Genomic DNA, 11,361 nt, shown 5'->3' on the forward strand with positions numbered 1-11,361 from the left:
CTTGCAGCTGGTGTCAGAAGTAGGGGTAATCTTGTGGGGACTGTTCCCTCCAACCTCACAGTTTGGCTAACCCTGAGTACAGCCCTATAGTTAAATTTACACTATGTGAACTGTCTGCCTTGGCTGTGGCTAATTGGACTAGATAATGGGTAAACACTCAACTCAAGACAAATCAATAGGCCGGGCGTGGTGGCTCACGCCTGTAATCCCAGCACTTTGGGAGGCTGAGGCGGGTGGATCACGAGGTCAGGAGATTGAGACTATCCTGGCTAACACAGTGAAACCCCGTCTCTACTAAAAATACAAAAACAAAAAAAAATTAGCTGGGCATAGTGGCCGGTGCCTGTAGTCCCAGCTACTTGGGAGGCTGAGGCAGGAGAATGGCGTGAACCCGGGAGGCAGAGCTTGCAGTGAGCCGAAATCACGCCACTGCACTCCAGCCTGGGCAACAGAGCGAGACTCTGTCTCAAAAAAAAAAAAAAGACGAACCAATAAGCATCTTCTGGACATTTGGACTAAGATCTAATATGTTTCTATTAAGTGCTTGAACCAAAATGTCATGAAACTTAAAATATATCTGTGGCCCTTTCTCACTAAGAGCATAGAGAGGGCTGGGCACGGTTGCTCATGTCTGTAATCCCTGCACTGGGAGGCCAAGGCAGGCAGATCACCTGAGGTCAGGAGTTCAAGAGCAGCCTGGCCAACATGGTGAAATGCCGTCTCTACTAAAAATACAAAAAATTAGCTAGGCATGGTGGCATACACCTGTAATCCCAGCTACTTGGGAGGCTGAGGCCGGAGAATTGCTTGAACGCAGGAGGCAGAGGTTGCAGTGAGCAGGGATCGCGCCATTGCACTCCAACCGGGGCAACAAGAGTGAAACTCTGTCTCCAAAACAAAAATAAATAAAGGAGCACAGAGAGGCAGAGGAAGCTACAAAAATAGAAGGAAAGTGAACAAATGGGAGACCACATGGTTCCAGAGAGACACAGAGATGGCATGGACTAAGTGGCTGTCATGATTCTTGATACCTTTCTAGTTTCTGGTTCCAGTTCCTCCTGAGCCCTGACTACTTCCTATCCCTGTATCTTTATAATAAATTATCTCCTAGGAATGTCTCTCCTGCTTGCAGTGAAAAAAGCCAGCTGGGCACTATGGGTCAAGACCAGCCTAGGCAACAGAGTGAGATCTTGACTCTACAAAAAATTTAAAAATTAGGCAAGCGTGGTGGTGCACACCTGTAGTCTCATCTACTGAGGAGGCTGAGGTGGGAGTATCGATTGGAGCCCAGCAGATGGAGGTGGCAGTGAGCTACGAACGCAGCACTGCACTCCAGCCTGGGCAAGAGTGAGATCCTGTCTCAAAAAAAACAAAAAATGAAAGAAAATAGCCTGAATTAAGATTATATATAAATTTTTTGAGACAGAGTCTCACTCTATTGCCTAGGCTGGAGTAAGGTGGCACAATCTTGGCTCACTGCAATCTCTGCCTCCTGGACTCAAGCAATCCTCCTGCCTCAGCCACCTGAGTAGCTGGGATTACAGGTGCCCGCCACCACGCCCAGCTAATTTTTGTATTTTTAGTAGAGATGAGGTTTCACCATGTTGGCCAGGCTGGTCTTGAACTCCTGACCTCAAGTGATCCACCTGCCTTGGCCTCCCAAAGTGCTGGGATTACAGGCATGAGTCAACACACCCAGCCAAGATGCTACATATTTTCAAAGTGCTTTGCATATAATATGAGGCAATAAAGTATACAGGGAAAAAGTGCCAAATCTGTGCTCTAGACCTGCTCAGCCACTTTCATGTTCTTAAGCCTTTGACACCTCTCTGGGCCTCAGTTTTGTTTTTTTCTTCTTTCCTTTTCTTTCTTTTTTTTGAAATGGATCTCATTCTGTTGCCCACGCTGGCATGCAGTGGCACAATCATAGCTCACTACAGCTTCGAACTCCTGGGCTAAAGGGATCATCATCACATCTCAGCCTCCTGAGTAGCTGGGACTACAGGTGGGTGCCACCACGTTGGTTGGGACTTAGTTTCATTATCTGTAAAATGCAGTGTGGTCCTAGATGGTATCTAAAGGCAGTTACACTTCTAATTTTCTTTAATTAAATTTCATGTGATTCTCACTCTAACCACATGAAGTCAGCAGAACAAATATTATCTCTCTTTCACAGATCTGCTAATCGAGTCCTCAGAGATAAGTCTGAACCCAAGGGAAATGAGACCTAAAAGCATCCCATGGGCTAAGGATAGAGTGGTGGAGCAGTGTAGAAGAATGTGGGGCTTTAAACATTCATTCTTTCTGAAAAATAAAGGGAAACTCAAATGAGAGATCCTACCTTGCAAAAAAATGTTTTATCTTTCTCTAAACCTACTATACACACAATGACTTCAGCACTATTTTTATCAGACAAAATCATACCAGTGTGAGCCAAAAAGTCCTAAAAGGAATAATAAATCATACATAGGCAGTTGCAGCCAGAATTATCCTAATCTAGGGATAATTCTGTCCAATAAAGTTAAAGGATTGCCTTGAAGTTCCAGAGCATGTTAGCAGTAGAGCTAGACAGAAACCCAGCCTTCTATCCCCAGGACTGGGCACCCTACAATGTTAAAAGGCTGCAGGGGTAAGGCCACAGTTGAGGACATCTCAATTTTCCCTTGGTAGCTATTCATGACCGATGCAAAGCCCTAGAGTCACTGTAAGCTTTGCCACACAACTCTGCCATGTAATACATTTTTTACAAAGGCAAGCAACCTCTTTGAAGTTCTTTCTTCTTCCCTCCCTCCCTGCTTTTTCTCTTTCTTTTCTTTTTCTTTCTTCTTTCATTCTTTCCTTTCTTTCTTTTTCTTTCTTTCTTCTTTTCTTTCTTTCCTTCTTTCTCTTTTTTTCTTTCTTTCCTTCTTTCTCTTTCTTTCTTTCACACGCTCTCTCTCTTTCTTTCTTTCTTCTTCCTCTTTCTTTTTTTGTTTTTTGAGACACAGTCTCGCTCTATTGCCCAGGCTGGAGTGCAGTGGTGCGATCTCAGCCCACTGCAACCTCTGCCTCCCAGATCCAAGCGATTCTCCTGCCTCAGTCTCCCAAGTAGCTGGGATTACAGGCGCCCACCACCATGCCCACCTAATTTTTTGTATTTTTTAGTAGAGATGGGGTTTCGCCATGTTGGTCAGGCTGGTCTTGAACTCTTGACCTCAGGTGATCCACCCGCCTCGGCCTCCAAATGTGATTACAGACATGACCCACCATGCCCGGCCTCTTTCTTTCTCTCTCTTTTTCTTTTTCTTTTCTTTTCTTCTCTTTTCTTTTCATTTCTTTCCTTTCTTTCCTTTTCTTTCTTTCAACAGTGTCTTGCTCTGTCGCCCAGGCTGGAGTGCAGTGGCGCCATCGCAGCTCACTGCAGCCTCAACCTCCCAGGCGCAAGCTGTCCTCCCACCTCAGTCTCCCGAGTAGCTGGGCTAATTTTTCTATTTTTTGTAGAGATGGGGTCTTACTATGTTGCCTAGGCTGGTCTCAAACTTCTGGCCTCAAGTGATCCTCCCACCTCAGCCTCCCAGATTGCTGACATTACAGGCATGAGCCACTATGCTGGGCCAGACTCTTTACTTTCCACACTTCTCCCCAATTTGATCATTCAAACCTGTGTGCTGAATGATGCCTTCGGAAGGTTGAATATTTTATCTGCTAAATGCTTCTCTTAGCTAGGATTTGGAGTCTAGTGAGCATGGGTCAAGCTGGCAGCATTCAATGTCACCCTCCTTCGCTGATAACTCAGCTGCCTTGTGCTGAGAGAGGCACTCCACCTTGGGCCCTGAACATGCCTGCATTCTCTTGCTGAGTAGGCCAGTCCACAAGACTTTCAGGCTCCTGATACCGAGCAATGTCTATAGCTACTCACACAGATATAACTAGGCCAAGGCAACTACTGTAATTACCTGTAACTGCTTGCTCCCTAGAGGGAGTGGGGATTGGCTTGTTTGCTACTTGCTCAATAAGTGCTGAGCCCTTGGCCCAGGGTTCCTCTGCTGTAATGCAAACCACTGCAGATACATGTGTCGTCTGGGCTTATTGTGTTGCCCCATTAGAACCTGAGGGCAAGGGAAACCAATGCAGATAGGCTGACACATGCTATCTGCTGTGCCATGAGTAATGAATTCCTTTGTCTCTGACCAGGGAGTGTCATGACTATTGCCAGCATCCATGAAACAATGACAGGCTAACATATTAGCTTGCAAGTGGCCTTCATAGTCCTTGCAGCCTCTTCTCCACTTGCTCCACTTTTGCACTCAACCAGAAGTCTCCCAGCCTCTGGTCCCCTGGTGCATGGGGCTACTTGACTCTTAGTATTTGCAGAGAAGCTAAGGCTGTGCAAAAGCTATGGACATCCAATCTATAGAGCCCTTAATTCGTGATTCATTCTGCAAATATTTACTAAGGACCTATGCCAGGAACTATTCTATGTGATGCAGATACAACAGTGAACAAAATAAACCAAGTGCCTTTACTTATGAAGATTGCCTTCTAGTGGAGGAGACAACCAATTAAGACAGTCTCGTCTATATATATATACTTAAGAGTATATAAATTTTCCCAGCACTTTGGGAGGCCGAGGCGGTCAGGAGATTGAGACCATCCTGGCTAACACGGTGAAACCCCATCTACTAAAATATAGAAAAAATTAGCCAGGCGTGGTGGCGGGCGCCTGTAGTCCCAGCTACTCTGGAGGCTGAGGCAGAAGAAAGGCGTGAACCCAGGAGGCAGAGCTTGCAGTGAGCTGAGATTGTGTCACTGCACTACAGCCTAGGCGACAGAGTGAGACTCCATCTCAAAAAATATATATACATAAATTTTCTGCGTTTTTTTTTTTTTTTTTCCTTTTGAGACAGAATCTTGCTCTGTCACCAGGCTGGAGTGCAGTAGCATGATCTCGGCTCACTGCAATCTCTGCCTCCTGGGTTCAAGCAATTCTCCTGCTTTAGCCTCCCAAGTAGCTGGGATTACAGGTGTGTGCCACCACACCCAGTTAATTTTTGTTTTGTTTTGTTTTGTTTTTTTTGAGACAAAGTCTCGCTCTGTCGTCAGGCTGGAGTGCGGTGGCATGATCTCAGCTCACTTCAACCTCCACCTCCCGCGTTCAAGCAATTCTGCCTCAGTCTTCCAAGTAGCTGGGACTACAGGTGCGTGCCACTATGCCCAACTAATTTTTGTATTTTTAGTAGAGATGGGGTTTCACCATGCTAGCCAGGATGGTCTCAATCTCCTAACCTCATGGTCCGCCTGCCTTGGCCTCCCAAAAGTGCTGGGACTACAGGTGCATGCCACCATGCCCAGCTAATTTTTGTATTTTTAGTGGAGACTGGGTTTCACCATGTTGGCCAGGATGGTCTCTTGACCTCAAGATTAGCCCGCCTCCACCTCCCAAAGGGATGGAATTACAGGCGTGAGCCACTGCGCCTGGCTTAATTTTTGTATTTTCAGTAGAAATAAGGTTTCACCATGTTGGCCAGGATGGTCTTGATCTCCTGACCTCGTGATCCGCCCACCTTGGCCTCCCAAAAGTGCTGGGATTACAGGGGTGAGCCACCGCGCCCGGCCTATAAATTTTCTTTAATGAGGTTACTTTACCTTTTTAATTTTAAAAAAAAGAATGTTTATTTATTTTATTTTAAAAATTTTTTTGAGACAGAGTCTTGATCTGTTGCCCAGGCTGGAGTGCAGTGGTGTGATCTCACTGCAACCTCCAGCAAAAGAGAGTGTTTAGATATTAAAGTTTTGGGGCCAGGCATGGTGGCTCCCACCTGTAATCCCAGCACTTCGGGAGGCCGAGGCAGGTGGATCACCTGAGATCAGAAGTTCGAGACCAACCTGGCCAACATGGTGAAACCCCGTCTCTACTAAAAATACAAAAATTAGGCTGAGTGCAGTGGCTCACACCTGTAATCTCAGCACTATGGAAGACCGAGGCAAGTAGATCACCTGATGTCAGGAGTTTGAGACTTACCTGACCAACATGGAGAAACCCCATCTCTACTAAAAATACAAAATTAGGTGGGCGTGGTGGCACATGCCTGTAATCCCAGCTACTTGGGAGGCTGAGGCAGGAGAATCGCTTGAACCTGGTAGGCAGAGGTTGAGGTGAGCCGAGATCATGCTATTGCACGCCAGCCTGGGCAACAAGAGTGAAACTCCATCTCAAAAAAAAAAAAAGACCAAAAAAAACCCCACAAAAATTACCTGGGCGTAGTGGTGTGCACCAATAGTCCCAGCTACTTGGGAGGCTGAGGCAGGGGAATCGCTTGAATCCAGGAGATGGAGGTTGCAGTGGGCTGAGATCTTGCCACTGCACTCCAGCCTGGGCAACTGAGTGAGACCCTGTCTCAAATAAATAAATAAATAAATAAATAAATAAATAAATAAATAGATGGCCGGGTGCGGTGGCTCACGCCTGTAATCCCAGCACTTTGGGACACTTAGGTGGGCGGATCATCTGAGATTCGGAGTTCAAGACCAGCCTGACCAACATGGAGAAACCCTGTGTCTACTGAAAAAATACAAAATTAGCCAGGTGTGGTGGTGCATGCCTATAATCCCAGCTACTCGGGAGGCTGAGGCACAAGAATCGCTTGAATCTGGGAGGGAGAGGTTGCAATGAGCCAAGATCGTGCCATTGCACTCCAGCCTGGGTGACAAGCAAAACTCTGTCTCAAAATAATAATAATAATAGTAAAGTATTTTGTCCTCAGCATCCTAATTTATCCCTATAGAAGAGCCAGAGGATTCCAGGCAAGATTATATAGGAACAGTGCTCAGTAATGTGATTTGAAGAGCATCATATATGCTTTCTTATTTAAAAGTATCTCCTTTACTTGCCTCGTTTCTCTGGAGAAACCTTTACTACAAACTCCAGTCTTTGTTTGGTGGCAGTTCTACCTGCCCTCAGACTTCTCAAGGTCTCCCCTTCAAACCCTCCTACTCCTTTCACCCCCAGGAATCCTGGGGCAGCTGTTCCATATATAATATTTTCCCATCATAACATATATGTTAACCCTAAATTGGTAAGTATAAAAGATATGTGCAAAGGGGAGTGGAGATCCACAGGAGGGAATGGCAACTCTCTTAAACAAGTCTAGAAAGGGTTTACTGGGAAGGTTGCAGGATAACTGGGATTTGAAGGATGGTTAGAATTTTGCCAGGTGAAAACAAAAAGGTTTTTCCAGGGGGAGGGAATAGCATGAACTTTATTTAATTATAAAATTTCTTTTTGAAATAGAAATATTCCAGTTAAGGATGGCCGGGCGTGGTGGCTCATGCCTGTAATCCCAGCACTTTGGGAAGCTGAGGCGGGTGGATCTCAAGAGATTGAGACCATCCTGGCCAACATGGTGAAACCTTATCTCTACTAAAAATACAAAAACTAGCCGGGCATGATGGCACGTGCCTGTAGTCCCAGCTACTCGGGAGGCTGAGGCAGGGGAATCGCTTGAACCCAGGAGGTGGAGGCTGCAGTGAGCCAAGATCACCCTATCAAGACTGTTTTAATAATGATGATTCCAAAGTGAAAAAGTAACAATAGTATTTTACATTTATATAGTGTATTAGTCTGTTCTCACACTACTTATAAAGAACTACCTGAGACTGGGTAATTTATAAAGAAAAAGTATTTAGTTGACTCACAGTTGACCCAATTTACAGGAGGGATGGCTGATGAGTCCTCAGGAAACTTACAATCATGACAGAAGGGTGAAGGGGAAGCAGGCATAATCTTCACACGGTGCAGCAAGAGAGTGCGAAAGGGGAAGTGCTACACACTTTTAAACAACCAGAACTCTTGAGAACTCACTATCACAAGAACAGCAAGGGGGAAATCTGATTCAGGCTGGGCCGTGGTGGCTCATGCCAATAATCCCAGCACTTTGGGAGGCCGAGGCAGGCGGATCACCTGAGGTCAGGAGTTCAAGACCAGCCTGGCCAACATGGCAAAACCTCATCTCTACTAAAAAATACAAAAATTAGCCGGGTGTGGTGACAGGCACCTATAATCCCAGCTACTCGAGAGACCGAGGCAGGGAGAACTGCTTGAACCTGGAAGGCGGAGGTTGCAGTGAGCCAAGATTGAGCCACTGCACTTCAGCCTGGGTGACACAGCAAGACTCCATCTCAAAAAGAAAAAGAAAAAGAAATCTGATCCAATCACACCATGATCCAGTCACCTCCCACCAGACTCCTCCAACACTAAAGGTCATAATTCAACATAAGATTTGGGTGAGGACACAGAGCCAAACCATATCATATAGAATTTTAGAATGTTCAGTGGACATTTTTGCATTCGTTAATTTATCTGACCCTGACTGAAGTAGTTAAAAGACACTAAGACTCAAAAATATTTTGATCACTAATTCACAGATCACTCTCCTAACGAGTAAAGCTGGACTAGAATCCAGGCATCCTGATGAGGTCTAACATTATTTTCCTTGTTCTTCTGGAACAAATTAACCCTCAGGGTGACATTCAGAGACTTTTAACAGAATCTACAGGAAGGGATATAGCCAATAGTTCCAGGCAAAGATTGTGAAAAAGTACAGCTTTCTGAAAAACAAAGGGCCAAACCATGTAATGTTGGATGACTGTTTTTGAATTCCCTTGATTTCCTATCAAGTTGAGTCCTGCACAGACATTGAGGTTCACCCTTTGTTTATAACTTGGCTTGAGTCACTAAAGGCAGCTGACCAGCAGCTGTAGTGCAGCCCAAACACCTGAGGGCTGATTTCTTCCCACTTCTGCTTTATGATGAAAATTTCTTGAGTGAGTGAGTGGGTGTTATTTGCTGAGAAGCAGCTTCACTGAAAAATGCCTAGCAGACAGCAAAGGAGTCCTTGTTTTTTTCTTTGTTATGTTTCTTTTTCTCAAGAAATTTTGAGTAAATAAGAAGGGAAACTTAGTTGAAATTTTTTTATTATAACTTGTTTGGGTTAAACTCTGTATTACTTACTTTCTTTTTTCTTTTCTTTTTTTGAGACAGAGGCTTACTCTGTCACCCAGGCTGCAGTGCAGTGGCACGTTCATGGCTCACTGCAGCCTCAACTTCCTGGTTTCAAACGATCCTCCCACTTCAGCCTCCTGAGTAGCTGGGACTACAGGCATGTGACACCATGCCTGGCTTTTTTTTTTTTTTTTTTTGAGACAGAGTCTCGATCTGTTGCCAGGCTGGAGTGCAGGGGCACAATCTCGGCTTACTGCAACCTCTGCCTCCCGGGTTCAAGCAATTCTCCTGCCTCAGACTCCCAAATAGCTGGGACTACTGGCATGCACCACCATGCCCGGCTAATTTTTTGTATTTTAGTAGAGACAGGGTTTCACCATGTTGGCCAGGGTGGTCTTGGTCTCTTGACCTAAGGTGATCAACCCACCTCGGTCTCCAAAAGTGCTGGGATTACAGGGATGAGCCACCGTGCCCGGGCTGGTTTTTATTTTTATTTTTTTGGTAGAGGTTTTTGCTGTGCTGCTTAGGCTGGTCTGGAACTCCTGGACTCAAGTGATCCTCCTGCCGTGGTTTCCCAAAGCGCTGGGCTTACAGGCCTGAGCCACCACCATGCCTGGCATTGATCGTTGTTTACTTCCATTTATTTTATTATAGCTTTTCCTGTTCAAACGTTTTTTGTTTGCTTTATTACAGACAGGGTCTCACTCTGTCACTCAGGCCAGAATGCAGTGGCATGATTATAGCTCACTACAGCCTTGAATTACTGGCCTCAAGTTATCCTCCCACCTCAGCCTCCCAAAGTGCTGGCATTATTACAGGCATGAGCCACTACGACTCACTTCAAGCATCTTTTAAGTTAAAAAATTATTTAACTTAACCTCCAAATTAGGAGGTCTGCTGGAGTACTTCTCTGAATAATATTTTTCTATAAAGTGTACATGTGTACTATACTTTGAGTCCTTGAATGCCTGAAGGTGTGACAGTACTTTCTATGGGACTGCATGAGAAGTACAGCTTAACTGGATATAGGATTCTTAGGTCACAATGATTTTCCCTCAAACTTCGCAGATGTTACTTCGCCATATTTTGGCACTTGGTGTTAACGTGGAGAAGTATGATGATATTTGATTCATATTCTCTGATGTAGTCTTTTTAAATAAAGTGTCTCAATATCTGAGATTTCTTTTTTCTGTCCTTAAAATATTTAAAACTTCTGACTACTGAAGATTGGAGATTACCAAACATTTGGAAAGTACAGAAAATTTAAAGTATAAAATTTAAAATAACCCATGAACAAATACTTCACGATAACTCTCATTAATATTTATTGGTGTGTTCCCTTCCAGTCCAGGCCAGACTATTTTAAAATAATAATGGATATTTAACGTATCTATTCAACGTATTTAAAATATTTTTAGAGCATTCAAAAGTTCCTCTATACACTCCAAGTGAGAAGCCTTGATGATAATGACTAACATCTATTCAGTAATTCTACATGCCAGGCATTCTTCTAAACGTTTTACATGTATTAATTTAACCTTTATCATAAGCCCATGAGGAAGACAATATTTATCTTTTTTTTTTTGTGAGACACTGCTTTCACAGACCGTACGTATTCATACTGAAAATCAAGATCAAACGGGCTTTTGCTATTCTGCTCCACGGGAGGTTTGTCCTCCCTGAGCTCGCCTTAGTTTTTTGTTTTGTTTTGTTTTTTTTGAGATAGTCTCACTCTGTTGCCCAAGCTGAAGCGCAAAGGCACAATTTCAGCTTACCGCAACTTCCATCTCCCGGGTTCGAACGATTCTTGTGCCTCAGGCACCTGAGTAGCTGGGATTATAGGCGCCCACCATCACACCCAGCTTTTTTTTTTTTTTTTTCCGTTTCTTTGAGATGCAGTCTCACTCTTGTTGCCCAGATTGCAGGACAATTGTGTCCAGAATTGGTGGGTTCTTGCTCTCACTGACTTCAAGAATGAAACCACATACCCTCATGATGACTGTTACAGTTCTTAAAGATGGTGTGTCTGGAGTTTGCTCCTTCTGATAGTCAGACATGTTGAGTTTCTTCTTTGTAGTGGGTTCACGGTCTACACTGTCTTTACGAGTGAGGCTGCAGACCTTCGCGGTGAGTTTTACAAGTCTTAAAGCAGCGTCTCTGGAGGTGCTCTTTCCTCCCAGTGGGTTCATGGTTTCGCTGGCCTCAGAAGCGAAATTACAGACCCTCAGAGTGAGTGTTACAGCCCACAAATGTGGCATGAACCCAAACACCGAGCAGCAACAAACTATAGTACAAAAACCACAACAACAAGCACGCCATGCTACAAACGAAAATCAAAGCCCATTGTTAAAGGAAACGCAGGCAGCCTGCTTTTATTCCCT

This window comes from Macaca nemestrina, chromosome 11 (assembly GCF_043159975.1).
Source record: "Macaca nemestrina isolate mMacNem1 chromosome 11, mMacNem.hap1, whole genome shotgun sequence".
Taxonomy (NCBI): Eukaryota; Metazoa; Chordata; class Mammalia; order Primates; family Cercopithecidae; genus Macaca; species Macaca nemestrina.